Here is a 26,469-nt window from a genome sequence, read left to right as displayed (position 1 = left end):
GAACATAGTCTAAGTCCACTTTGAAAATATTTGTGTTGTAGATCAATGGCTCACGCGACAGTCACCCTCAATTTTAATACGTTCCTAGAGAAAGCTAAGTTGAAAGATGATGGAAGCAACTTTGTAGACTGGGCTCATAACCTTAAGTTGCTCCTGCAAGCTGGGAAGACGGATTATGTCCTTAATGTTGCGCTAGGAGATGATCCACCCGCCGCGGCTGACCAAGATGCTAAGAATGCTTGGTTAGCACGCAAGGAGGACTACTTAGTAGTTCAATGTGCAGTCTTGTATGGCTTAGAGCGGGAACTTCAATGTCGCTTTGAGCATCATGGAGCATATGAGATTTTCCAGGAGTTGAAGTTTATCTTTCAAAAGAACGCCCGGATCGAGAGGTATGAGACCTCCGATAAATTCTATGCTTGCAAGATGGAGGAGAATTCGTCTGTCAGTGAACATGTGCTCAAAATGTCTGGGTACTGAAACCGTCTAGCTGAGCTGGGGATTGAACTCCCACAATAGGCTATCACTGACAGAATTCTTCAATCACTGCCACCAAGCTATAAGAGCTTTGTGTTAACTATAACATGCAAGGCATGAACAAGTCACCCGGCGAGTTATTCGCGATGCTGAAAGTCGCAGAGTCAGAACTCTGTAAAGAGCATCAAGTGTTGATGGTGAATAAGACCACTAGTTTCAAGAGTAACGGCAAAGGAAAGAAGGGTAATTCAAAGAAGAGCGGCAAGCCTGTTGCCAATTCGATGAAGAAACCCAAAGCTGGACCTAAGCCTGAAACGAGTGTTATTATTGCAAGGGTATGGGTCACTGGAAGCGCAACTGCCCCAAGTATCTGGCTGTTAGGAAGGCGGCCAAAGAAAAATCAGGTATATTCGATATACATGTTATTGATGTGTACTTAACCAGCTCTCGTAGTAGTGCCTGGGTATTCGATACCGGTTCTGCTGCTCATATTTGCAACTCGAAACAGGAATTGTGGAATAAGCGAAGGTTGGCGAAGGATGAAGTGATGATGCGCGTGGGAAATGGTTCCAAGGTTGATGCCGTCGCCGTTGGCACATTTTCACTTCAGTTACCATCAGGATTAGTTATGAACTTAAATAAATGTTATTTAGTGTCTGCGTTAAGCATGAAAATTATATATGGATCTTGTTTATTGCGAGACGGTTACTCGTTTAAGTCAGAGAATAATGGTTGTTCTATTTCTATGAGTAACATCTTTTATGGTCATGAACCCAATGTTAGAGGATTGTTCATATTGAATCTTGATAGTGATAATACACATATACATAACATTGAGACCAAAAGAGTTAGAGTTAACAACGATAGCGCCATGTTTTTGTGGCACTGCCGCTTAGATCATGTTGGTGTAAAGCGCATGAAGAAACTCCATACTGATGGACTTTTGGAGTCACTTGACTTTGATTCACTTGACACGTGCGAACATGCCTCATGGGCAAGATGACTAAGACTCTGTTCTCCGGAACAATGGAGCATGCAAATGACTTGTTGGAAATCATACATACTGATGTATGCGGTCCGATGAGTGTGGAGGCGTGATATGTCTCCAACGTATCTATAATTTTTTATGGTTTCATGCTATTATCCTGTCAAACTTTGGATGTTTTGTATGCATTTTATATCTTTTTGGGGCTAACTTATTAACTCAGTGCCAAGTGCTAGTTCCTGTTTTTTCCGTGTTTTTGACCCCTTTCAGAGGAGGATTATAAATGGAGTCCAAATGGAATGAAACTTCCAAAAAGATTTTTTCCGAAACAGAAGAAGATAGGGAAACTTGAGAAACAAGGCAGGGGGCCACCAGGGACCCCACAAGCCCCCTAGCCGCAGCCAGGGGGCCCGTGCCTCCCAGGCTTGTGGGATCCCTGGGCCACCTCTGCCCTAGGTCTTTCGCCTATATATTCCCAATAATTCCAGAAAAAATAAGGAGATCATCGAAAGTACTTTTCCGCCGCCGCATGCTTCTGTATCCGCAAGATCCCATCTGGGGCACGTTCTGGTGCCCTGTCGGAGGGGGGATTCGGATACGGAGGGCTTCTTCATCAACACCATGACCTCTCCGATAATGCGTGAGTATTTCACCATAGACCTACTGGTCCATAGCTAGTAACTAGATGGCTTCTTCTCTCTCTTGGATCTTCAATACAAAGTTCTCCATGATCTTCATGGAGATCTATCCGATGTAATCTTCTTTTGCGGTGTGTTTGTCGAGATCCGATGAATTGTGGATTTATGATCAGATTATCTATGAATCTTATTTGAGTTTCTTTTGATCTCTCTTATGCATGATTTCGTATCCGAACTAGATCTATGATTCTTGCAATGGGAGAAGTGCTTGGTTTTGGGTTCATACCGTGCGGTGACCTCACCCAGTGACAGAAGGGGTAGCGAGGCACGCATCGTGTTCTTGCCATCAAGGGTAAAAAGATGGGGTTTTCATCATTGATTTGAGTTTATCCCTCTACATCATGTCATCTTGCTTAAGGCGTTACTCTGTTTGTCATGAACTCAATACACTAGATGCATGCTGGATAGCGGTCGATGTGTGGAGTAATAGTAGTAGATGCAGAAAGTATCGGTCTACTTGTCTCGGACGTGATGCCTATATGTATGATCATTGCCTTAGATATCGTCATGACTTTGCGCGGTTCTATCAATTGCTCGACAGTAATTTTTTCACCCACCGTAATATTTTCTATTTTCAGAGAATCCTCTAGTGAACACTATGGCCCCGGGGTCTACTTCACACCATATTTTAAGCCTTACACTTTTTCTTCGTTGCACTTTCCGCCTTCATATCTCACTTTGCAATCAATCTTGAAGGGATTGACAACCCCTTTATAGCGTTGGGTGCAAGCTCTTTTGTGTTTGTGCAGGTACTCTGGACTTGACGAGATTCTCCTACTGGATTAATACCTTGGTTCTCAAACTGAGGGAAATACTTACTGCTCCTGTGCTGCATCGCCCTTTCCTCTTCAAGGGAAAAACCAACGCAAGCTCAAGAGACGACAGAAGATTTCTGTCGCCGTAGCAAGGCGCGTGGCGGATATTGTTATTTTCTCACCTTCACTGAAGATTGGAGTAGATATGGTTATGTCTACTTCATGAAGCACAAGTTTGAGACGTTTGAAAAGTTCAAGCAATTTCAGAGTGAAGTTGAAAATCATCATAACAAGAAGATCAAGTTCCTACAGTCTGATCGTGGGGGTGAATATCTGAATTTCGAGATTGGTGCTCACTTGAGACAATGTGGAATTGTTTCACAGTTGACACTGCCTGGAACACCACAGCGTAATGGTGTGTTCGAACGTCGTAATCGTACTTTATTAGAGATGGTGCGATCTATGATGTCTCTTACCAATTTACCGTTATCATTTTGGGGTTATGCATTAGATACTTCTGCATTCACTTTAAATAGGGCACCATCAAAATTCGTTGAGACGACATCATACGAACTGTGGTATGGCAAAAGAAAAAAGTTGTCGTTTCTTAAAGTTTGGGGATGTGATGCTTATGTCAAAAAGCTTCAGCCTGAAAAGCTGGAACCCAAAGCGGAAAAGTCCATTTTCATAGGTTACCCAAAATAGACAGTTGGGTATACCTTCTATCTCAAATCCGAGGGCAAAGTGTTTGTTGCTAAAAACAGAGCTTTTCTTGAGAAGGAGTTTCTCTCGAAAGAATTGAGTGGGAGGAAGATAGAACTTGATGAGGTTGTTGAACCTCTAATTCCTCTTGATGGTGGCGCAGGGCAAGGGGAAACCCCTGTTGCTGAGGCACCGGTTGAGGAACAAGTTGATGATGATGATCATGAAACTTTGGATCAAGTTATTGTCGAACCTCGCAGGTCGACAAGATCACGTACTGCTCCTGAGTGGTACGTAATCATGTCTTAACGATTATGTTATTGGACAACAATGAACCTGTGAATTATGAAGAAGCAATGGTGGGACCGGATTCCAACAAATGGCTCTAGGCTATGAAGTCTGAGATAGGATCCATGTACGAGAACAAAGTGTGGACTTTATAAGTACTACATGAAGGCCGCAAGGCTATTCAGAACAAATGGATCTATAAGAAGAAGACAGACGCATACGGTAATGTGACCATTTATAAAGCTCGACTTGTGGCAAAGGGTTTTTCACAAGTTCAAGGAATTGACTACGATGAGACTTTCTCACCGGTAGCGATGCTTAAGTCTGTGAATCATGTTAGCAATAGCTGCCTTTTACGATTATGAGATCTGGCAGATGAATGTCAAAACAGCGTTCCTTAACAGTTTTGTTAACGAAGAGTTGTATATGATGCAACCCGAAGGTTTTGTCGATCCAAAGAATGCTAACAAAGTATGCAAGCGCCAACAATCCATTTATGGACTGGTGCAAGCATCTCGGAGTTGGAATAAGCGCTTTGATGAGGTGATCAAAGCATTTGGGTTTATACAAGTGGTTGGAGAATCTTGTATTTACAAGAAAGTGAGTGGGAGCTCTATGGCGTTTCTAATATTATATGTGGATGACATATTGCTGATTGGAAACAACGTAGAGCTTTTGGAGAGCATAAAGGATTACTTGAATAAAAGTTTCTCTATGAAGGACCTAGGAGAAGCTCCTTACATTCTACGCATTAAGATCTATAGGGATAGATCGAAACGCCTGATAGGACTTTCACAAAGCACATACCTTGATAAAGTTTCGAAGAAGTTCAAAATGGATCAGTCCAAGAAGGGGTTCTTGCCAGTATTACAAGGTATAAAATTGAGTTAGACTCAGTTCCCAACAACTGCGGAAGATAGAGAACAAATGAGTTCCGTCCCCAATGCTTCAGCCGTAGGTTCTATCATGTATGCAATGTTGTGCACTAGACCAGACATCAGCTTGGCCATAAGTATGGCAGGCAGGTTTCAAAGTAATCCAGGAGTGGATCACTGGACGGTGGTCAAGAATATTCTGAAGTACCTGAAAAGGACTAAGGAAATGTTTCTCGTGTATGGAGGTGACAAAGAGTTCGCCTTAAAAGTTTACGCCGACGCAAGTTTTGACACTGATCCGGATGACTCTAAGTCACAAACCGGATACGTATTTATTCTTAATGGGGGTGCGGTAAGCTGGTGCAGTTCCAAGCAGAGCGTCGTAGAAGATTCTACATGTGAAGCGGAGTACATGGTTGCCTCGGAGGCCGCAAAGGAAGATGTCTGGATGAAGCGATTCATGACAGATCTTGGAGTTGTGCCAAAGCGCACTAGATCCATTGACTCTGTTATGTGACAATACTAGTGACATTGCCTTAGCAAAGGAACCAAGGTTTCACAAGAAGATCAGGCACATCAAACGACGCTTCAACCTCATCCATGACTACGTCGAAGGAGAGGACGTGAATATTTTCAAAGTGCACACGGATCTAAATGTAGCAGACCCGCTGACTAAACCTCTTCCATGGGCAAAACATGATCAACACCAGAACTCTATGGGTGTTCGATTTATTACAATGTAAATCGCATGGCGATGTGAGGACTAGATTATTGACTCTAGTGCAAGTGGGAGACTGTTGGAAATATGCCCTAGAGGCAATGATAAATAGTTATTATTATATTTCCTGTTTAAAGATAATCGTTTATTATCCATGCTATAATTGTATTGATAGAAAACATAGATACATGTGTGGATACATAGACACAACAATGTCCCTAGCAAGCCTCTAGTTGGCTATCCAGTTGATCAAGGATAGTCAAGGTTTTCTGACTATGTGCAAAGTGTTGTTACTTGATAACTAGATCACACCATTTGGAGAATCATGTGATGGACAAGACCCAAACTATGAACGTAGCATATTGATCGTGTCGTTTTATTGCTATAGTTTTATGCGTGTCAAGTATTTGTTCCTATGACCATGAGATCATATAACTCACTGGCACCGGAGGAATACCTTGTGTGTATCAAATGTCACAACGTAACTGGGTGACTATAAAGGTGCTCTACAGGTATCTCCGAAGGTGTCCGTTGAGTTAGTATGGATCAAGACTGGGATTTGTCACTCCGTGTGACGGAGAGGTATCTCGGGGCCCACTCGGTAATACAACATCACACACAAGCCTTGCAAGCAATGTGACTAAGTTTAAGTCACGGGATCTTGTATTACGGAACGAGTGAAGAGACTTTTCGGTAACGAGATTGAAATAGGTATGTGGATACCGACGATCGAATCTGGGGCGAGTAACATATCGAAGGACAAAGGGAATGACGTACGGGATTATATGAATCCTTGACACTGAGGTTCAACAGATAAGATCTTCGGAGAATATGTAGGATCCAATATGGGCATCCAAGTCCCGCTATTGGATATTGACCGAGGAGTACCTCGGGGCATGTCTACATGTTCTCGAATCCGCGGGGTCTGCACAGTTAAGGTTTGGCGATATTTTAGTATAGTTGAGTTATACGCGTGGTTATCGAATGTTGTTCGGAGTCCCGGATGAGATCATAGATGTCACGAGGGTTTCCGAAATGGTCTGTAGACGAAGATTGATATATAGGATGACTTCATTTGGTTACCGGAAAGTTTTCGGGCACTACCGGGAATGTACCGGGAGTGACGAACGGGTTATGAAAGTTCACCGGGAGGGGGAAACCTTCTCGGGGGAAGCCCAAAGGACTTATGGGTGGAGCACCAGCCCTTAGTAGGCTGGTGGGACAGCCCAATAAGTCCTATGCGCCATAGAGAGAAAACCAAAGAAAGAAAAAAAAGGTGGGAGGGACTCCACTTTCCAATCCTAGTTTGACTAGGATTGGAGTAGGACTCCTCCTCCTCCTCTTGGCCGGCGCAGCTTGGGGGATTGGCCCTCAAGGCAAGCCCCATCCCCTCCCTCCTATATATACTGGTGATTTAAGTCTGATTTGAGACAACTTTGCCACGTGCATCTCAGATCTAGACACCATAGTTTTGCCTCTAGATCGTATTTCTGCGGAGCTCGGGCGGAGCCCTACAGGAGTAGATCCTTCACCACCACCGGAGCGACATCACGCTTCCGGAGAACTCATCTACTTCTCTGTCTTGCTTGCTGGATCAAGAAGGCCGAGATCATCGTCGAGTTGTACGTGTGCTGAACGCGGAGGTGTCGTTCATTTGGCACTAGATCGGAGCGGATCGTGGGACGGATCGCAGGATGGTTCGTGGGACGGTTCGTGGGGCGGATCGAGGGATGTGAGGACGTTCCACTACATCAACCGCGTTTCTTAAACGCTTCCTGTAGTGCGATCTACAAGGGTACATAGATCCAAATCTCCTCTCGTAGATGGACATCACCATGATAGGTCTTCGTGTGTGTAGGAATATTTTTGCTTCCCATGCAACGTTCCCCAACACATATAACAAAGGGCATCAAAATAAAATGACGCTCGAAGCAAAACACATGTCATGTGACGAATAAAAATATAACTCTAGGTAAGATCTAATGATAATGTTGGAGACGAAAGAGGGGATGCCAACCGGGGCATCCCCAAGCTTAGACGCTTGAGTCTTCCTTGGATATTAATTAGGGGGTTCCTTGAGCATACCCATGCTTAGGTTCTTTGTGCTCCTTATACTCCTGATATTGGTATCTCACCCAAAACTTGAAAACTTCAATCACACAAAACATAACGGAACTTCATGAGATGGGTTAGTATGATAAATATAGATCATTCTCTTAGGTACTGTAAAGACAAGATTCATAATTGTTCTCACATGATGCCTACTATATTATGTCATTCCCATAATTTATATCACTTAATATAAGCTATGGAAACACAAAAAAAGCAAACGATGCACACAAAACAGAACATATCAAAAACAGAACATTCTATGAATATATGAATGAAAACCATACTTACGTGACTCTTAAAATTCTGAAAAAAATAGGAAACTCAAAAAATTTGCATCCCAAAAATGTATAAAAATTTCAGAAATTTTTAACGGTCTAGTATAATCAGAGAAATTCTGCACTAGACGTAAAAGTTTCTGTTTTTGCACAGAATCAAACAAACAAGTATCCACACTATCCCAAAGGCTTTACTTGGCAATTTATTGAAATAAAAGCTATAAAACATGATTAATATAGTAGCTTAATCATGTGAACATTCAAAAACAGTAAGGATAATTATTGAGTTGTCTCACAACAAGCGCTTTTCTTTAATGCCTTTTATCTAGGCATGATGATTTCAATGATGCCCGTATAGGAATAATAGTTGACACATGCAAGAGAGAATCATGAATGACATAGCAAGCACATTTAAGTCTAACCCACTTCCTATACATAGGGATTTTTCAAGAAAACAATTTATTGTAGCAATGATCAACTTGCATAGGAAGGCAAAACAAGCATGACTTCAAAACTTTGAACACATAGGTAGGAAACATGATATTATTGCAATTCCAAAAAACATATGTTCCTCCCTCATAATAATTTTCACTAGCATCGCGAAGGAATTAAACAATATAACTCTAACGTAAAGCATTCTTTTCATGATGCACAAGCATATAATTTTATTACTTCCCACACAAGCAGAATTCTTAGTAGTGGGAGAAAACTCAACAAAATATCTAACATGAGATACTTGATTGATATAATCCATGTGAAAATTAAAATCATGTTGACAAGTTTCATGGTTATCCTTATTATTTATAGCATAAATGTCATCACATTAATCATCATATAGGAGGCATGATTTCATCCTAATAAATTTGCACGTCAAAACTTGGGGAACAAAAAATTAGCATCTTCATCAAACATAGCATCTCCAAGCTTGTGGCTTTGCATATCATTAGCATCATGGATATTCATAGAATTCATAGCAATAATATTGCTATCGTGCTCATCATTCAAGGATTTTATGCAAAACATTTTATTGAATTCTCCTTCTACCAATTGAGCATATTTTTCCTTTCCATCATTTTCAAGAAAGACATTATAAAGATGAACAATATGAGACCACCTCAATTCCATTTTTGTAATTTTATTTTTATAAACCAAACTAGTGATAAAATAAGAAACTAAAAGATTCAATTTCAAGATCTAAAGATGTACCTCAAATCACGCACCTCCCCGGCAACGGTGTGAGAAAAGAGCTTGATATGTACTACATAACTTGTTCTTGTAGACTCGTGTTGGGCCTCCAAGCGCAGAGTTTTGTAGGACAGTAGAAAATTTATCTCAAGTGGATGACCTAAGGTTTATCAATCCATGGGAAGCATAGGATGAAGATGGTCTCTCTCAAACAACCCTACAACCAAATAATAAAAAGTCTCTTGTGTCCCCAACACACCAAATACAATGGTAAATTGTATAGGTGCACTAGTTCGGCGAAGCAATGGTGATATAGGTGTAGTAAAGACAGTAGATACTGATTTTTTTTTAATAGGAACAATAAAAAACAGCAAGGTAGCAACTAAAAAAAGTGAGCACACACGGCATTGCAATGCTTGAAAATGAGGCCCAGGGTCCGTACTTCTAGTAGTGCAATCTCTCAACAATGCTAATATAATTGGATCACATAATAAACCCTCAACATGCGATGAAGAATCACTCCAAAGTTCCTATCTAGCGGAGAACATTAGAAGAAATTGTTTGTAGGGTATGAAACCACCTCAAAGTTATTCTTTCCGGTCGATCTTTCCAAGAGTTCGTACTAAAATAGCAAGTTATCCTTTCCGATCAATCTATCCAAGAGTTTGTACTAAAATAACACCATAACAAATTCAGATTCATAATACTCAATCCAACACAAAGAACCTCAAAGAATGCCCCAAGATTTCTATCGGAGAAACAAAGGCAAGAGCGTGCATCAACCCTATGCATAGATTACCCCAGTGTCACCTCAGGAATCCACGAGTTGAGTGCCAAAACATATATCAAGTGAGTCAATATGATACCCCATTGTCAGCACGGGTATTCATAGCAAGACATAAATAAAGTGATCTCAAATCCACAAACAGATTCTATCCGATAAAACAAAATTTCAAAGGGAAAAATCAATTCATCACAACAAGATGGAGAGGGAGAAACACCATATGATCCAACTATCTTAACAAAGCCTCGGTACATTAAGATCATGCCATATCAAGAACACGAGAGAGAGAGAGAGAGAGAGAGATTAAACACATAGATATTGGTACAAACCCTCAGCCCCGAGGGTGGACTACTCCCTCCTTATCGTGGTGGCCATAGTCATGGTGAAGATGGCCTCCGGTAGGGTGCAGGAACAGGCTCCCGATTACTTTTTCGTGGCTAGAGAGGCTTGCGGCAGCGGAAGTTCTGATCTAGGGTTATTTATGGGGGTTTCTGTATTTATAGCATTTTTGGGTGTTGGAATCACGCCAAGATGGGACACGAGGTGCCCACTACCCAACAGCCCACGAGCAAGGCCATTGGCGCGCTCTCGTGGGTAGTGGCCACCTCCTTCACCATCTGGTCCTCCCACGAAGCTTCTAGTACCTCTTTTGTTCCGAAAAATTCATCAGAAAGTTTCGCCCAATTTCGAGAACTTCTATTTCTAGACAAAAAACAACACCACGGTAGTTCTACTGAAAACAACTTCAGTCCGAGTTAGTTTCATGCAAATCATACCAAAACCATATAAAATTGTTGTTAACCTTGCATGAATACTTCATAAATTATAGATACATTGCAGACGTATCAGCATCCCCAAGCTTAATTCCTACTCATGCTCGAGTAGGTAAATGATAAAACAAATAATTTATGAAGTGTGAATGCTAGCATAGTGCATATGTTTAATCAATGATAATTTCAATCACTTTTCCTAGCATCATAACAAGAACTCTTTCTTATAAAACTCATCATGATAAAGTAGCAATTGAAAATGGAATTTTTGATGTGGAATGCTACCTATCATATTCAACATATACTCTTTTCTTTTGTAGCATGGACATTTGGACTTGAATGATTCAAAGTAATAGTGTGTAATTTGACATGAAAATTTTAATACTCAAGCATATCAACAAGCAACAAAGTCTTTCAAAATACAAATGCTAAAGAACGCTATTCCTAGCCCATCATGCTCAATCATTGACCCATTCTGCAACACACTCAAATATAAGATACATCCAATGCTCAAGTATGATAAGAGTGTTACATAGTTAGTGCTTTATAAGATAAGATGGAGACTCAAATAAAAAAATCGCATAAAAGTAAAAGAAGATAGTCCCTTCGTAGAGGGAAGCAGAGATATGTAGCAGTGCCAGAGCTCAATGCAAAAAAATTGAGAGATAGAATATTTCGGGTGGCATGCTTTTCGTGTCAACGAAAACGACTAAGAGTTCCCAATAACTTCGATGCTAAACAAGTTATAGGAGGTTCCCAAACTGGAAATAAAGTTTCTTCCTTTTTCCAACATTCTTTCACACTCCACGGGTAGCCGCATCCACGGGTACCGTCCATACCAACACTTCCCAAGGAATTTATTAATTGACAACATAAAATAAATTTTCTTTGCATTTCGGGACTGGGCATCCCTATTACCACCATAGTCTTGTGCAATGACACGTGAATAAGCACTCATCTTGAGAATAACATATTTAACATGGAAGATAACGGCCACCCCTTGCCGCTTCATGAGTGGTACGGGCACATAAAACATAAGTTTATTTTGAACATTAGAGTTGGCACATACAAATTTACTTGCAATGACACTGAAATACCGCATATAGTTAGGTATGGTGATTTCATTTGGCACAACTTTGAGTTTAGGATTTGGATGCACAAGAAGCATTCCCACTTAGTACAAGTGAAGGCTAGCAAATTGTTTCAGAAGTGCCCAATCAAGGAACGAAAACCATCATAAACAAACATTAAACATAACTAAAACCGAATAATGCAACACAAGTATGATGTAATTCCATAGCATAATTATTCACTTAATGTGCATGCATAGGGAATCACAAACCTTAACACCAATATTCTTACTAAAGCACAATTACTCATCAACACAACTCACATATCACTATCTTCATATCGCAAAAATAGGTCAAAGAATCAAGACATCCAATGATCCTCATGAAAGTTTTTATTATATCTCCCCTGGATATCTATCACTTTGGGAACAATTTCATTTAAAGCAAATTGCCATTGCTAATAAAAAGCTCTCAAACAAATATAAATGAAAAATGAGAGCACAAGTTTCTTTAAAATTTTCAACTCCCAAAATAGTGTAAGTGAAGCAAGAGAGAATTTCTTCAAAATAATAGTAGCACCATGCTCAAAAAGATATAAGTGAAGTACTAGAGAAATTCAATCAAACTACTCTCAAAAGATATAAGTGAAGATCAATGAGTAGTAAAAAAATTAAGTAGCTATGTGAGGACTCTCTCTCAAAAAATATTTTCATCTCTGATATTCTATTTCAAATAGAAAATAAAACAAAAGGCACTCCAAGAATAGCACATATCATGTGGACAAAAAAAATTAGGCTCAACATAGGATAACCGATAGTTGTTGATGAAGAAAGGTGGGATGCGTAGCATCCCCAAGCTTAGATGCTTGAGAATTCTTGAAATATTTACTTCGTGTGCCTTGGGCATCCCCAACCTTTAGCTTTTTTATCCCATTCAATCCTCTCATATCCCGGTTTCACCTAAGTCCCAAAAACTTCACCCACACAAAACTTGAAAAGAACTTGTGAGATAGGTTAGTACACATAAAAGTAAATCAACACTTCATGTACTGCCAAGACAAGTTTCATAATAATTTTCAAACAATATTTAGTGTATACTATGATTTCCACAATTTATATCCACTAATATAAGCCATGAAAACTCTAGGATAAGTAGATAACAAAACTATGACAACAATCTGTCCAAGAAGAACAGTCTACAACAATCTATATAAAAAGTTTACTTATGTATCTACAAATATTCTGATAATTTGGGACATGATAAAATATTTTTAAGATATTACTGTGTAAAAAATTCAAAAATATTCCACATTCTAGTAAAATATGATAATTCAAATACTTCAGCAAAAGTTTCCTTTTTTGTGCAGCACACACCACACATGTAATTCAAGCATTCTAAAGGCCATTCTTGGAAATTTTTATTCAAAAACAAGATAATAAAGAACATACAACAGAGGACATCAAAATAAAACGAGCGAGCTCGAAGCAAAACACATGTCATGTGATGAATAAAAATATAGCTCCAGGTAAGATATACCGATAATGTTGGAGACGAAAGAGGGGATGCCAACCGGGGCATACCCAAGCTTAGACGCTTGAGTCGTCCTTGGATATTACTTTGGGGATTCCTTGGGCATCCCCAAGCTTAGGTTCTTTTTGCTCTTTATTCTCCTCATATTGTTATCTCACCCAAAACTTGAAAACTTCAATCACACAAAACATAATGGAACTTCGTGAGATGGGTTACTATGATAAATATAGATCATTCTCTTAGGTACTGTAAAGACAAGATTCATAATTGTTATCACATGATTCCTACTGTATTATGTCATTCCTATAATTTATATCAATTAATATAAGCTATGGAAACACTAAAACAAGCAAACTATGCACACAAAACACAACCTATCAAAAACAGAACATTATGTGAAGATATGAATGAAAACTATACTTACCCGACTCTTAAAATTCTGAAAAACTAGGAAAACGCAAAGAATTTTCATACCAAAAGTGTATAAAAACTTCAGAATTTTTTAATGATCCAGTATGATAAGAGAAATTCTGCACTGGACGTAATTTTTTTTGTTTTTGCACAGAATCAAACAAACAAGTATCCACACTATCCCAAAGGCTTTACTTGGCAGTTTATTGAAATAAAAGCTATAAAACATGATTAATGGAGTAGCTTAATCATGTGAACACTCAAAAACAGTAAGGATAATTATTGAGTTGTCTCCCAACAAGCGCTTTTCTTTAATGCCTTTGTCGGGACCCCGATCCTAAGTCATAGGAATCCAGCCTGTAACACATCGCATCTCTTTGCGGTCTCACGCACGGTTATCCCCACGGCTGCAGCCTTACCTTAGCCAGGACCGTTTGCGCCTTTTGACTCGCGTATGCATTTGTGTCGCTAGCAATCCAGTGACACAGAACCCGGATCGACATGTCTAGTCATAAACCAAAGCGGCAGTTCCGCACAGGGACAGGCATACATGACCCAGCAAAGCAGGTGTCGGCCATCAACGAATGTAGACGAGTCGTAGCAAGCTACAAGGAATCCACTACATCGCGTGACATTTCCCAGAGGGGACAGACACAGCAGCTAAGAAGGACACATGCCGGTCAACCAATGTGTCCGGAGCAGTAGCGAACTACCATGGCTCGTTGGATCACAGAGGGGCATTTCCCTGTAAGGAATGCTACTAAATCCTACGACTAGGTAATCGAACCCCATACATATCAAGTATGACACACGTACGCATGGCATACTGATATGTATAGATACATCGCGGCATCACAACATAACAATAAACATACAAGTTTTATTTAAAAGGCTCGGAAGAGCCACACACATAATATTACACAGTAGGGGTCTCACGACCCATCATAGCAGTCATTCAAGTTACAAGCCAGCGGAAGTAGATAAACTGTCTGAGTACAGACAGATGAAACTAGAAGGCACATGACCTGTCTATACTACAGACCCACCCTAGGGCCAGATCGTAGCTGGGATACCAGCTACTCGTCGTCGTCGATGTCTAGGAAGAACCCTCCATTAGGGTCATTAACAACCTCTGCAACAAATATTAAACAAACATGAGTACGGAGGTACTCAGCAAGGCTTTAGGATAACTATCTACTCATGCAATGTATCAATAAGGAATTGTGGGGTTTCATGCGGAAAGCCAGCATTTGACTCGTGGCTAGACAACTTGCATTTTAAAACAATTTTTGACAACTTGATTTCTCGCACACGAGTCCACTAACACCACAACTATACTCCATCGTGGAATCATTCCGTCTCCATACGGAAATGCCGTCCAACGACACTCACGCTTATCTTGACAATTTTATGAGTAGCCATTAAGATTATCTATGAACAACATATGTCTCCAAGTAGTCCATATCCGCGGACGCGGCTATTCGAATAGATCATAACCCTGCAGGGGTGTACTTCTTCACACACGCTCTTGCCACTTATCGCCATGTGCACGTCATGCACCTCGTCAACCTTCAAGTGGAAGCCCAGCGAGGGAGTCGGCCACGACCGTTAACCACGCTAATACTTAGTCCAGGTCTATCGCCTATATGAGGGTAACCAGCACGGAAGTCCGGCCGAGGTTTCCGCCACGGCCCCAAACGATGTGCGTAGGGTTCCCAAGCCCACCATCCGGGTACCACTTGGTACACCGTGCCACTGCCTACCGCATCACAGCCCACCTCTCAGGTCAGCACTATGCACGGCCTCCAGCATGACTATAAACACCAAAAACTACTTGCAACTCCTGGACCGAGTACTAGGCGATTAATAAGTCAAGCGGGGTCATATTTCAGGGCCCAGCATGTGGTAGTATCTCGTCTTGGATTACATACACGGAACTCAGTTCCTAAGGACGGTTCCAATGAAACAACCCGCCATGTACTCCTACACAGCCTTTCACTGGTACCTTTACCAAATCAGGTTCAACACACAACCTTTACTTACTGAACACATTCTCACAATTCTGTTCATCTCCCAGATGACAGACCATACACAACTCTAAGCATAGCATGCATAGCAGGATAAGGCACTTCATGGCTCAAGCATCTACCAGGTATGCTAGGTTGCAAGGTTCAGCTATTTACTGTGACAAAGACAGGTCATGCAAAGGAAGTGGGTTCAACTAACATGGCAAAAGCATTTGAGCATTTGATCCTAATGCAATAAGTAAGTCCAGGAGCGAGAACATGGGATTTATCGGGATGATCAAAATGGTTGCTTGCCTTGTTACTCAGAGGAGGGACAATATCCGTCAGTCGGATATTCAGTGGAATCCGGAGGAGTGGAGCCTACCGAAAGAAATGACAACAATCAATAACAATCATATGCAACAAAATGATGCATGAGCATGGCATGAGGATGCAAGGTGGTATGCTAATGTAGCTATCATTTATTAGGTTGGAAGTTGATTTGAATCAGATTCAAATATCACTTCAAACGAGGTATTCTCGAATACCATACCATTTTAATTGATTCGACCTGATGCTCAGATCAACTTGTTTTATCATGCATGGGGATGATATGTTAAATTGCTGGTTGTGATTGAACAATGTTTGATCATAGCATTTGAAGTGGAATTCAAATGATTTTCAAATTCCAACTCCAAAACATTTATTTAATTTAACCTATTCATTATTCTACATAATTGGTCCAGTAACATTTTCAAACATGCTTAAGAATGACATATTCACATTCCTTGGATTTTTCTGATACTTTTTCATATATAAATTATTTTCATTGGAGTTACAGATTAATTTCTATGATTTTTAGAAGTTTTGGGTATTTTCTGGAGTTCTTTTTAAACAGAAAAGCTACTTATTGCATCAGCATGGCATGAGCAGGTCCAACTGGCCGTTGAAAGTCAAACCTGGCCAGTGGGAACCATTGGTCAGTGACTCTGGTCAGTCTTAGATTAGTTTCAAACTTAATTAGCTAATTAACAGAAGTGGACCCACATGTCAGTGACTTATTAGATTAATTATTTTTATTTTTATTAACTAAAATCGTCCAGAGGGTGGCCCCACGCGTCAGTGGCTCAGGCCAGCTAAGATCCACCGGCGACGAGGTCGTCCTCGCCGGCGGTGAGCCTCCGGCGACACCAGAGACGGCGGAGGGCATCGGAAGCGCGTCTCCGACGACCAAACGCACGGCGGAGACCACAGGGAGAACGGCCACTCGACGGCGCGCATGATGGAGCAAACCCCAGGGGCTGGGGTCACCGGAATCGACGCCGGCGACGAGCTCGGCGGCGACCGAAGCTCGGCCATCATCGAGGTCATCGGAAACAAGGTCAAATCGCGCGGGGCTGGGCACCTAAAGCATCTACGCGACGGCCTGAAGCTACTGGTGGCCTCCGAAGGACGAGCCGTTCACCGGAGAGCTACCGGCGACGAGCTGCAGCGGTGGTCCTCGTCGGGCACCGGTGGAACTAGGCCTAGAGAAGAGATCAAAGGGGGAAGCTTGGGGGAAAGCTTGCTAGGCTCACGGGGAGTGCAGTGGAGGGCTTAGACAGCTCGGGGAGGCGCTGTGGGCGACGAATCGATTGAAGCTCGCCGGCGGCCGAAGCTTGAAGACGACGGTGCCGTGGGCGTTGCAGGGCTCGGGGGGTCTTCTTCTTCTGCAGGGACCAGCTCATCGAGGCAGAGCGAATGGAACACTCGGGAGGGAGATCCTGTGGCTAGAGGCACGGGCAGCTCAAGCTCGAGCTCCTGTCAATGGCGGTAGTGGGGATCGAGCAACCGAGAGGAGAGGGGAGGAATGGTTCGTAGGAATGGATAGGGCCGTGCTCGGGGAGGTTATCCCCGCGCGTGCCAGCGCGAAGCGACGGCCAGGCAGGTAGGGAGCTGTGTGGAGGCGCCAGGCGTCGCGGCGGCCACCTCCTGCTCCTACTGGCGAGGAGGAAGACGACGGGGGAGCTGGGCCTGGGCTGAGGTGAGCGACAGGTAAGCTCCTTTTCCTTTTTCTGTTTTGTTTTCTAGTTTGCTAACTATTTTGATTTGTTTTTTTATTTTAGCTCTAACATAGTTTATAAAATTATTTTGAACACACCAGAATAATAGTTGGAATATATCCAACCATTCCTGAAGTTTTCAACATTTTTGAAAACTTAAAGTTTTTGAATTCAAATTTAAACTTGAATCCAGTAGCTGTTTGCATTTAAATAAAATGCCAAATGTGTTATGAAAATAGTTTTCTTCACTTCTTATTTGCTTCCATGAATTATCAGAAAAGTTGAACTTTTCTTGAGGCCATTTTGGATTCATTGATTTGAACAAGTTTAGAATTTCTTTGAATTTAAGAAGTGGCTACGTTTTTTTTTGAGTTTTGCTTCATCACTTGCTTTGATCTTGTTGAAATTTTCTTGGATGCAATGCAAAGAAGATATGAGCACAGTGCTATACTTGATTAGGGTTCCAAGGATGTGACAGCCCTTTAGCTAGGCATGATGATTTCAATGATGCTCGTATAGGAATAATAGTTGAAACATGCAAGAGAGAATCATGAATCACATAACAAGCACATTTAAGTCTAACCCACTTCCTATGCATAGGGATTTTTCAAGAAAACAATTTATTGTAGCAATGATCAACTTGGATAGGAAGGCAAAACAAGCATGACTTCAAAACTTTGAACAAATAGGTAGGAAACTTGATATTATTGCAATTCCAACAAACATATGTTCCTCCCTCATAATAATTTTCAGTGGCATCATGAAGGAATTAAGGACAGTAAAACTGAGCTGTTTTCGAGTCCTCTCACGCATTTAATGATGTTGGTCGTCAGATCTCGTGTGTTGATTGTTTGTGATCGTTCGATCACTATGTGGGCCAGCTGTCTTGTGGGTGGCTGCTCTCGTGGAAAAATCGATGCGACGTGGTTAACTGGACCTTAGCCGAGAGACCTGCCTCCCGCATGAAACCCACCAAGCAAGTAGAGCGGCGATTGGATGTGAACCTTGTGTAACGCCCCCTCCAGCCGTCGCTACACCTTCGGTCTTGGGCTCACCCTGCAGGGAGAAAATAAGATCTGCAGACATCCTCTCTCTCTCCCATCCCCATGACCAATGGTGAACATGGAGCGGTCAAAAAAATCGATCCAAACATCAGCGAGCGGCGTCCTCCGCTGCCTGAATCTCCTCTAACATCGAGACAAGGTATAGACCCCTTTTTTAGCCGATTCTGGACAACCAAAGCAATGATCAAAGAAGATCTTGCTTTTACCTTCCTAGATTATTGTCCTTAATTGATAATTCAGGCATCCATGTTCTTCGACCTTATAGCTATGGTCTAATTCTTATTAGCACGTTTATGACTGTAAGCTTAGATGGTAGATTATGTTTTAGTCACTGGTTTATTTCCACATTCAAATAAAAGGACCTTGATTAGGTTGTAACCATCAAAAGTTTGACAAGATACTAGCATGAAAACATCAAAAATTATAGATACGTTGGAGACGTATCAAGCATCCCCAAGCTTAACTCCTGCTCGTCCTCGAGTAGGGAAGTGATAAAGAATGAATTTCTGATGTGGAATGCTACCTAGCATAGTTGTCCTTTGCAACTTATTTCACGTGGCATGAATGTTCAGATCCGTAAGATTCAAAACAATAGTTTTCTATTGACATGAGAACAATAATACTTCAAGCAAACTAGCAAAGTAATCATGAACTTTAAAAATAACAAGGCCAAAGAAAGTTATCCCTACAAAATCATATAGTCTGGCTATGCTCCATCATCCCCACACAACTAATGTAAATCATGCACAACCCCGGTATTGGCCTAATTGTTTTCGCACTCTTACTTTCTCAAAAAAATTATAACTATCACGCAATACATGAGCGCGAGCCATGGATATAGCACTATAGGTGGAATAGAGTGTGGTGGTGGTTGTGAGACAAAAAGGAGGGGATGGTCACATTGACTCGGCGTATCAAAAGGCTATGGAGATGCCCATTAATAGATATCAATGTGAATGAGTAGGGATTGTCATACAAGAGATGCACTAGAGTTATAAATATGTGAAAGCTCAAAAGGAAAACTAGTGGGTGTGCATCCAACTTGCTTGCTCACGAAGACCTAGGGCAATTTTGAGGAAGCCCATCATTGGAATATACAAGCCAAGTTATATAATGAAGATTCCCACTAGCATATGGTAGTGACAAAGCAAGAAGCTCTCAATCATGAAGAACATGGTGCTATTATGAAGCACAAGTGTGGAAAAAGATAGTAGCATTGTCCCTTCTCTCTTTTTCTCTCTTCTTTTTTTTCATTTGGGCTCTTAGGCCTCTTTTTTCTGGTTTTTTTTTGGCTCTTTGGACTCTTTTTTTATTTACTCACATGGGACAATGCTCTAATAATGATTATCATCACACTTTTATTTACTCACAGCTCAAAGACTCCATAGGAAATGCCTCCGGCAGTGTAACGGGATGTGCAACGATCTAGCATGGCGTATGACGTTGAAACATCTCGCTAGCTATCTTACGATCATGCAATGGCAGTATGAGAGTGACGGCACAAGTCATGAGATGGAACGGTGGTAGTCGCATGGCAATATATCTCGGAATGGATATGAAAATGCCATAGTAGGTAGATATGGTGGCTGTTTTGAGGAAGGAATTTGGTGGGTTTGTGCACCGGCGAGAGTTGCGAGGCACTAGAGAGGCTAGCAATGGTGGAAGGTGAAAGTGCATCTATACCATGGGCTCACATTAGTCATGAAAAACTCACATACTTGTTGCGAAGGTTTTTATTAGTAATCGAAACAAAGTGCTAAACGCATACTCCAAGGGGAAGGGTTGGTAGGTGTAAACCATCGCGCGATCCCGACCTCAACACAAAGGATGACATTCAATAGATCAATTATGCTCCGACTTCCTAACATAGTGGTTCACCATACGTGCATGCTACGGGAATCACTAACTTCAACACAAGTATTTCTAGATTCACAACACCCTACTAACATAACTCTTAATATTACCAAATCCATGTATCAAAACTATTTGAGAGGTATCAAAACTTCTCTTTGTACTCAATGCACATGAAGATGGATGTTTTTGCATCCTCTTTGGGTATCTATCACTTTTGGGACTACTTTCATAGCATAAGGCAACTACCAAATCACGCACCGCCGTGCTCTAAAAGATATAAGTGAAGCACATAGAGCAAAATTATCTAGCTCAAAAGATATAAGTGAAGCACTATGAGCATTCTAGCAAAAATCACGATGAGTGCATGTATCTCTCTCTCTCTCTCAAAAAGGTGTGCAGCAAGGATGATTGTGACACAACAAAAGGAAAAGACTCCTACGATACAATACGCTCCAAGCAAAAACACATATCATGTGGTGAATAAAAATATAGCTTCAAGTAATGTTACCGATGGATTGAAGACGAAAGAGGGGATGCCTTCCCGGGGCATCCCCAAGCTTAGGCTTTTTGGTGTCCTTGAATTTGGCTTGGGATGCCTTGGGCATCCCCAAGCTTGAGCTCTTTCCACTCCTTTTCTCTTTGTCCATGAGAACATCACCCAAAACTTGAAAACTTCACAACACTTAAACAGAAACTCGTGATAACATTAGCACAAGAAAATAAACTGCCACTTCTTTTGGTACTGTAGAAAACTTGAATTCCATCTATATTGGTGTTGGGCTACTGTATTCTCACTTTTCCATGGCTAGTACCCCCCGATACTAAACATAGTTTCATCAAAACAAGCAACCAACTCAACAAAAACAGAATCTGTCAAAAACAGACCAGTCTATAGCAATCTGTATACTTCGTATACTTCTAGTACCTCAAAAAATCTGAAACATTACGACGGCCTGGGCAAAAAGCATATCAATCAGCAGCAAAAAGAATCAGCTCAAAATATCTTTGTGAATAAAAATGAAAAATCATCTCGTGAGCGAAAAGTTTCTGTCTTTTTCTATTAAGATCAAACAACCATTACCAAGACTAGTCATAAAGGCTTTGCTTGGCTCAAACACAAAAAGAAACACAAAAAACACAATCACAACAGAATTATGAAAGTGTGGACGCAAAAAAACAGAAATAAAAAGATAACTTCATTGGGTTGCCTCCCAACAAGCGCTATTGTTTAACGCCCTTAGCTAGGCATAAAAGCGATAGAATCACGTATCGTCGTCTTTGTTGTTCAAACCATAAGTGGCCCTCATCATGGATTCATAAGGCAATCTTATTTTCTTTCTAGGAAAGTGTTCATGCCCTTCCTTAAAGGAAATTGAAATCTAATATTCCCTTCCTTCATATCGATGATAGCACCGATAGCCCTTAGGAAAGGTCTACCAAGAATAATAGGGCATGTAGGATTGCAATCAATGTCAAGCACAATGAAATCCACGGGTACATAGTTCCTATTTGCAATAATAAGAACATCATTGATCCTTCACATAGGTTTCTTGACAGTAGAATCAGCAAGATGCAAATTAAGAGAACACTCTTCAATCTCATTAAAACCCAGAACATCACATAAAGACATTGGAATCGCAGAAACACTAGCACCCAAATCACACAAAGCATTGCACTCATAATTTTTTATTTTGATTTTGATGGTAGGTTCCCACTCATCATGAAGCTTTCTAGGGATAGATACTTCCAATTCAAGTTTCTTTTCGAGAGATTTTATCATAGCTTCGACGATATGATCGGTAAAGGCCTTATTTTGGCTATAAGCGTGTGGAGAGTTCAACATGGATTGCATCAAGGAAATGAATTCAATCAAGGAGCAACTATCATAATTGAATTCCTTGAAATCCACGGTAGTAATTTCATTACTACTCAAAGTTTTAACATCTTCTACTCCACTTTTAATGCTTTTAGCATCAAGATAGATGGACTCCAAATCATTGGGCACTTTTCAACCAAAGTGGGTTCATATCCAGCCCCATAATCATTAGGTTTGACACTAGAAAACAAAGATTCAATGGGAGTCACACCAAGCACTTTAAGATCTTCGTGATTCTCATCACGAGAACACACCTTTTTAAGCCATTCATGTCTAGCATGAATTTGGGTGGTTCTTTCTTGGCTCTCAATCATGGAAACACGCATAGCTTTCAAAGTTTCATTCATGTTGATTTTGGGAGGAGCACATCTAACTTTCAAAGCATCAACATCACTAGAAATTCTATCAACGCTCTTAGCCAAATCGTCAATTTTGAGTAGTTTTTCCTCTATGGATGCATTGAAAATCTTTTGAGAGTTGATGAACTCTTTGATATTACTCTCTAGATCAGAGGGTAATCTATTGTAATTTCCATGAGTATTGTTCTAGGAGTTGCCAAAGTTATTAGAGGAGTTAGTAGGAAAAGGCCTAGGAACATAGTTTCCTCTAAAAGCATTGTTGTTGCCAAAGTTATTCCTACCAACAAAATTAACGTCCAAGCTAGGGTTGCTACTCTCAATCAAAGAAGACAAGGGCATATCATTAGGATCCAAAGGAGCACTTCTATTAGCAACCAAATTCATTAAATCGTCCATCTTAGCACTGAACGAGTTAATTTCTTCTATAGCATGTACCTTCTTACTAGTAGGTGACCTTTCAGTGTGCCACTGAGATTAGTTTGTCATGATGTTGTCTAAGAGCTTTGTGGCTTCCCCTAACGTGATTTCCATGAATGTTCCACCTGAGGCGGAGTCCAAGATATTTCTAGAAGCGAAATTCAAGCCAGCGTAAAAGATTTGAATAATCATCCAAAGACTCAAGCCATGAGCGGGACAATTTCTAATCATTAACTTCATTCTCGCCCAAGATTGTGCAACATGTTCATGATCAAGTTGCTTGAAATTCATGATATCATTACGGAGAGAGATGATCTTAGCCGGCGGAAAATACTTGGATATATAAGCATATTTGCACTTATCCCAAGAATCGATACTAATTTTTGGGCAAAGAAGAAAACCAAGTTTTTGCGCGATCTCGCAACGAGAAAGGAAAAAAGCTTCAATTTAATCACGTCATTATCCACATCTTTTTTATTTTGCATATCGCAAAGCTCAATGAAGGTATTGAGATGGGATGCGACATCTTCACTAGGAAGGCCAGAGAATTGCTCTTTCATAACAAGATTCAGCAAAGCGGCATTGATTTCATATGACTCCGCACTAGTGGTGGGAGCAATCGGCGTACTAATAAAATCATTATTATTAGTATTCGAGAAGTCACAAAGTTTGGTGTTTTCATTCATGGTGACTTCAGCAAGCAAGCAAGCACACAAGCAAACAAAGAGGAGGCGAGAAAAAGGCGAACGAAAAAGGCAAAGGAAAAAAGGCAAATTGATGAAGTGGGGGAGGGGAAAACGAGAGATAATTGGCAAACAAAGTAAATGCAAGAGATGAGTTTGCGACACCTACTTGGATGAGTTCTTGACTTGATCTTCCTCCCCGGCAATGGCTCGAGAAATTCTTCTGCTGAGGCAACAAAAGACCTTCCTTGGCGCTAGGAATTCTTCTTGTTACTTCTCTGGTTTGTGATGGTTTTTCCCTTGAAGAGGAAAGGGTGATGCAGCACAGGAGCAGTAAGTATTTCCCTCAGTTTGAGAACCAAGGTATCGATCCAGAAGGAGGGCCTCGTCAAGTCCAGAGTACCTGCACAAACACAAACAAGCTTGCACCCAACGCTTCAAAGGGGTTGTCAATCCCTTCAAGATTGTTTGCAAAGTGAGATATGAAGGCGGAAAGTGCAACGAAGTAAAAAGTGTAAGGCTCAAAATATGGTGTGGAGTAGACCCTGGGGGCCATAGTGTTAACTAGAGGCTTCTCTCATAATAGCAAATATCACGGTGGGTGAACAAATTACTGTCGAGCAATTGATATAACCGCGCAAAGTCATGACGATATCTAAGGCAATGATCATACATATAGGCATCACGTCCGAGAGAAGTAGACCAATACTTTCTGCATCTACTACTATTACTCCACACATCGACCGCTATACATCATGCATCTAGTGTATTGAGTTCATGACAAAAAGAGTAACGCCTTAAGCAAGATGACTTGATGTAGAGGGATAATCTCAAACCAATGATGAAAACCCCATCTTTTTACCCTTTATGGCAACAACACGATGCGTGCCTCGCTACCCCTTCTGTCACTGGGTGAGGTCACCGCACAGTATGAACCCAAAACCAAGCACTTATCCCATTGCAAGAATCATAGATCTAGTTGGCCAAACAAAAACCACAACTCGAAGAGAATTACAAGGATATGAAATCATGCATAAGAGAGATCAGAAGAAACTCAAATAAGATTCATAGATAATCTGATCATAAATCCACAATTCATTGGATCTCGACAAACACACCGGAAAAGAATATTACATCGGATAGATCTCCATGAAGATCATGGAGAACTTTGTATTGAAGATCCAAGAGAGAGAAGAAGCCATCTAGCTACTAGCTATGGACCCGTAGATCTATGGTGAACTACTCACGCATCATCGAAGAGGTCATGGTGTTGATGAAGAAGCCCTTCGTGTCCGAATCCCCCCTCCGGCAGGGTACCAGAACGTTCCCCAGATAGGATCTTGCGGAGACAAAAGCTTGCGGCGGCAGAAAAGTACTTTCGATGATCTCCTGATTTCTTTGGGATTTTTAGGGAATTTATAGGCGCAACCCCTAGGTCAGGGGGCGCTCAGGGGGCCCACAAGCCTGGATGGCGCGGCCTCCCCCCTGGCCGCGGGGTGGGGGCTTGTGGGGGCCCTGAGGCTCCTGTGCCTTGGCTCTCAAGCTTCCCGATCTTCTTTCGTTCCAGAAAAAATCTTTTCGGGGATTTTCTTCCGTTTGGACTCCGTTTCAAAATCTCCTCTGAAAGGGGTCAAAAACATGGAAAAAACATGAACTAGCACTTGGCACTGAGTTAATAAGTTAGTCCCAAAAATATATAAAAGGCATGCAAAACATCCAAAGTTTGACAAGATAATAGCATGAAACCATCAAAAATTATAGATACGTTGGAGACGTATCAGTGTTCCACAAACATACCAGGACGATGCTCTCCGGAAAGGAGTTGTTCAAGGACACTCGCAAGAAGGCGGCGCATGTGTGGAAGCGCATTGTCGAGCTGCATCTAACAGGTCGTGTTCCCAACACCAACCGCAAGCTTTCTCCAGCATTTATTTGTTCTATGTATGTACTCTTGACTGATGTACGGCCATGGTATTTTTTTGTGGATTAACATAAGAGGAAGCCAACTTGTTGAGGTTGTATGTTGACCAGCCTGGTTATGCCTAGCTCCATTGGATATGATCCTATAAGAGTATTGTTGTTGGTGCCATGCAAGGAAGCTCAGTATTTACTTACTCACCTTCTACTTTAACTAATGATTTTCATTTCTAGATTGAGTAGGCAGCTTTGTATTTTTTATAGTGCATTTGCAAGGGCAAGATGTTTGCCCGGTGCACCTGAAGCTCAAAACTAATGTGTCGCCGGGATTCCATTTTGTTTTCTAAGGAAGATGGTGGAGCGGAGGAAGTAAGTTTTCTTTGTGTTAAAGAACATGGATTCCATTAACTATTTTGCAGGTAGCTGAAATGGTCCACATGGGAAATGGTTTGCTACTGATTATAGTACTCCTAGGTAGCTGAAATGGTACACGTGGGAAATGGCTGAAACACTGCAAGTGTTCAAACTTCAGAAGCTACCTCAATTGTCCAAAGTTCATAATGTTCAGAACAAAGCAACCTTAGCAAAGCAGAGGAAAGAGTGAGAAGGAACGACT

Source organism: Hordeum vulgare, chromosome 3H, assembly GCF_904849725.1.
Source record: "Hordeum vulgare subsp. vulgare chromosome 3H, MorexV3_pseudomolecules_assembly, whole genome shotgun sequence".
NCBI classification, from domain to species: Eukaryota; Viridiplantae; Streptophyta; class Magnoliopsida; order Poales; family Poaceae; genus Hordeum; species Hordeum vulgare.
Note: the sequence above shows the minus strand (reverse complement) of the source record.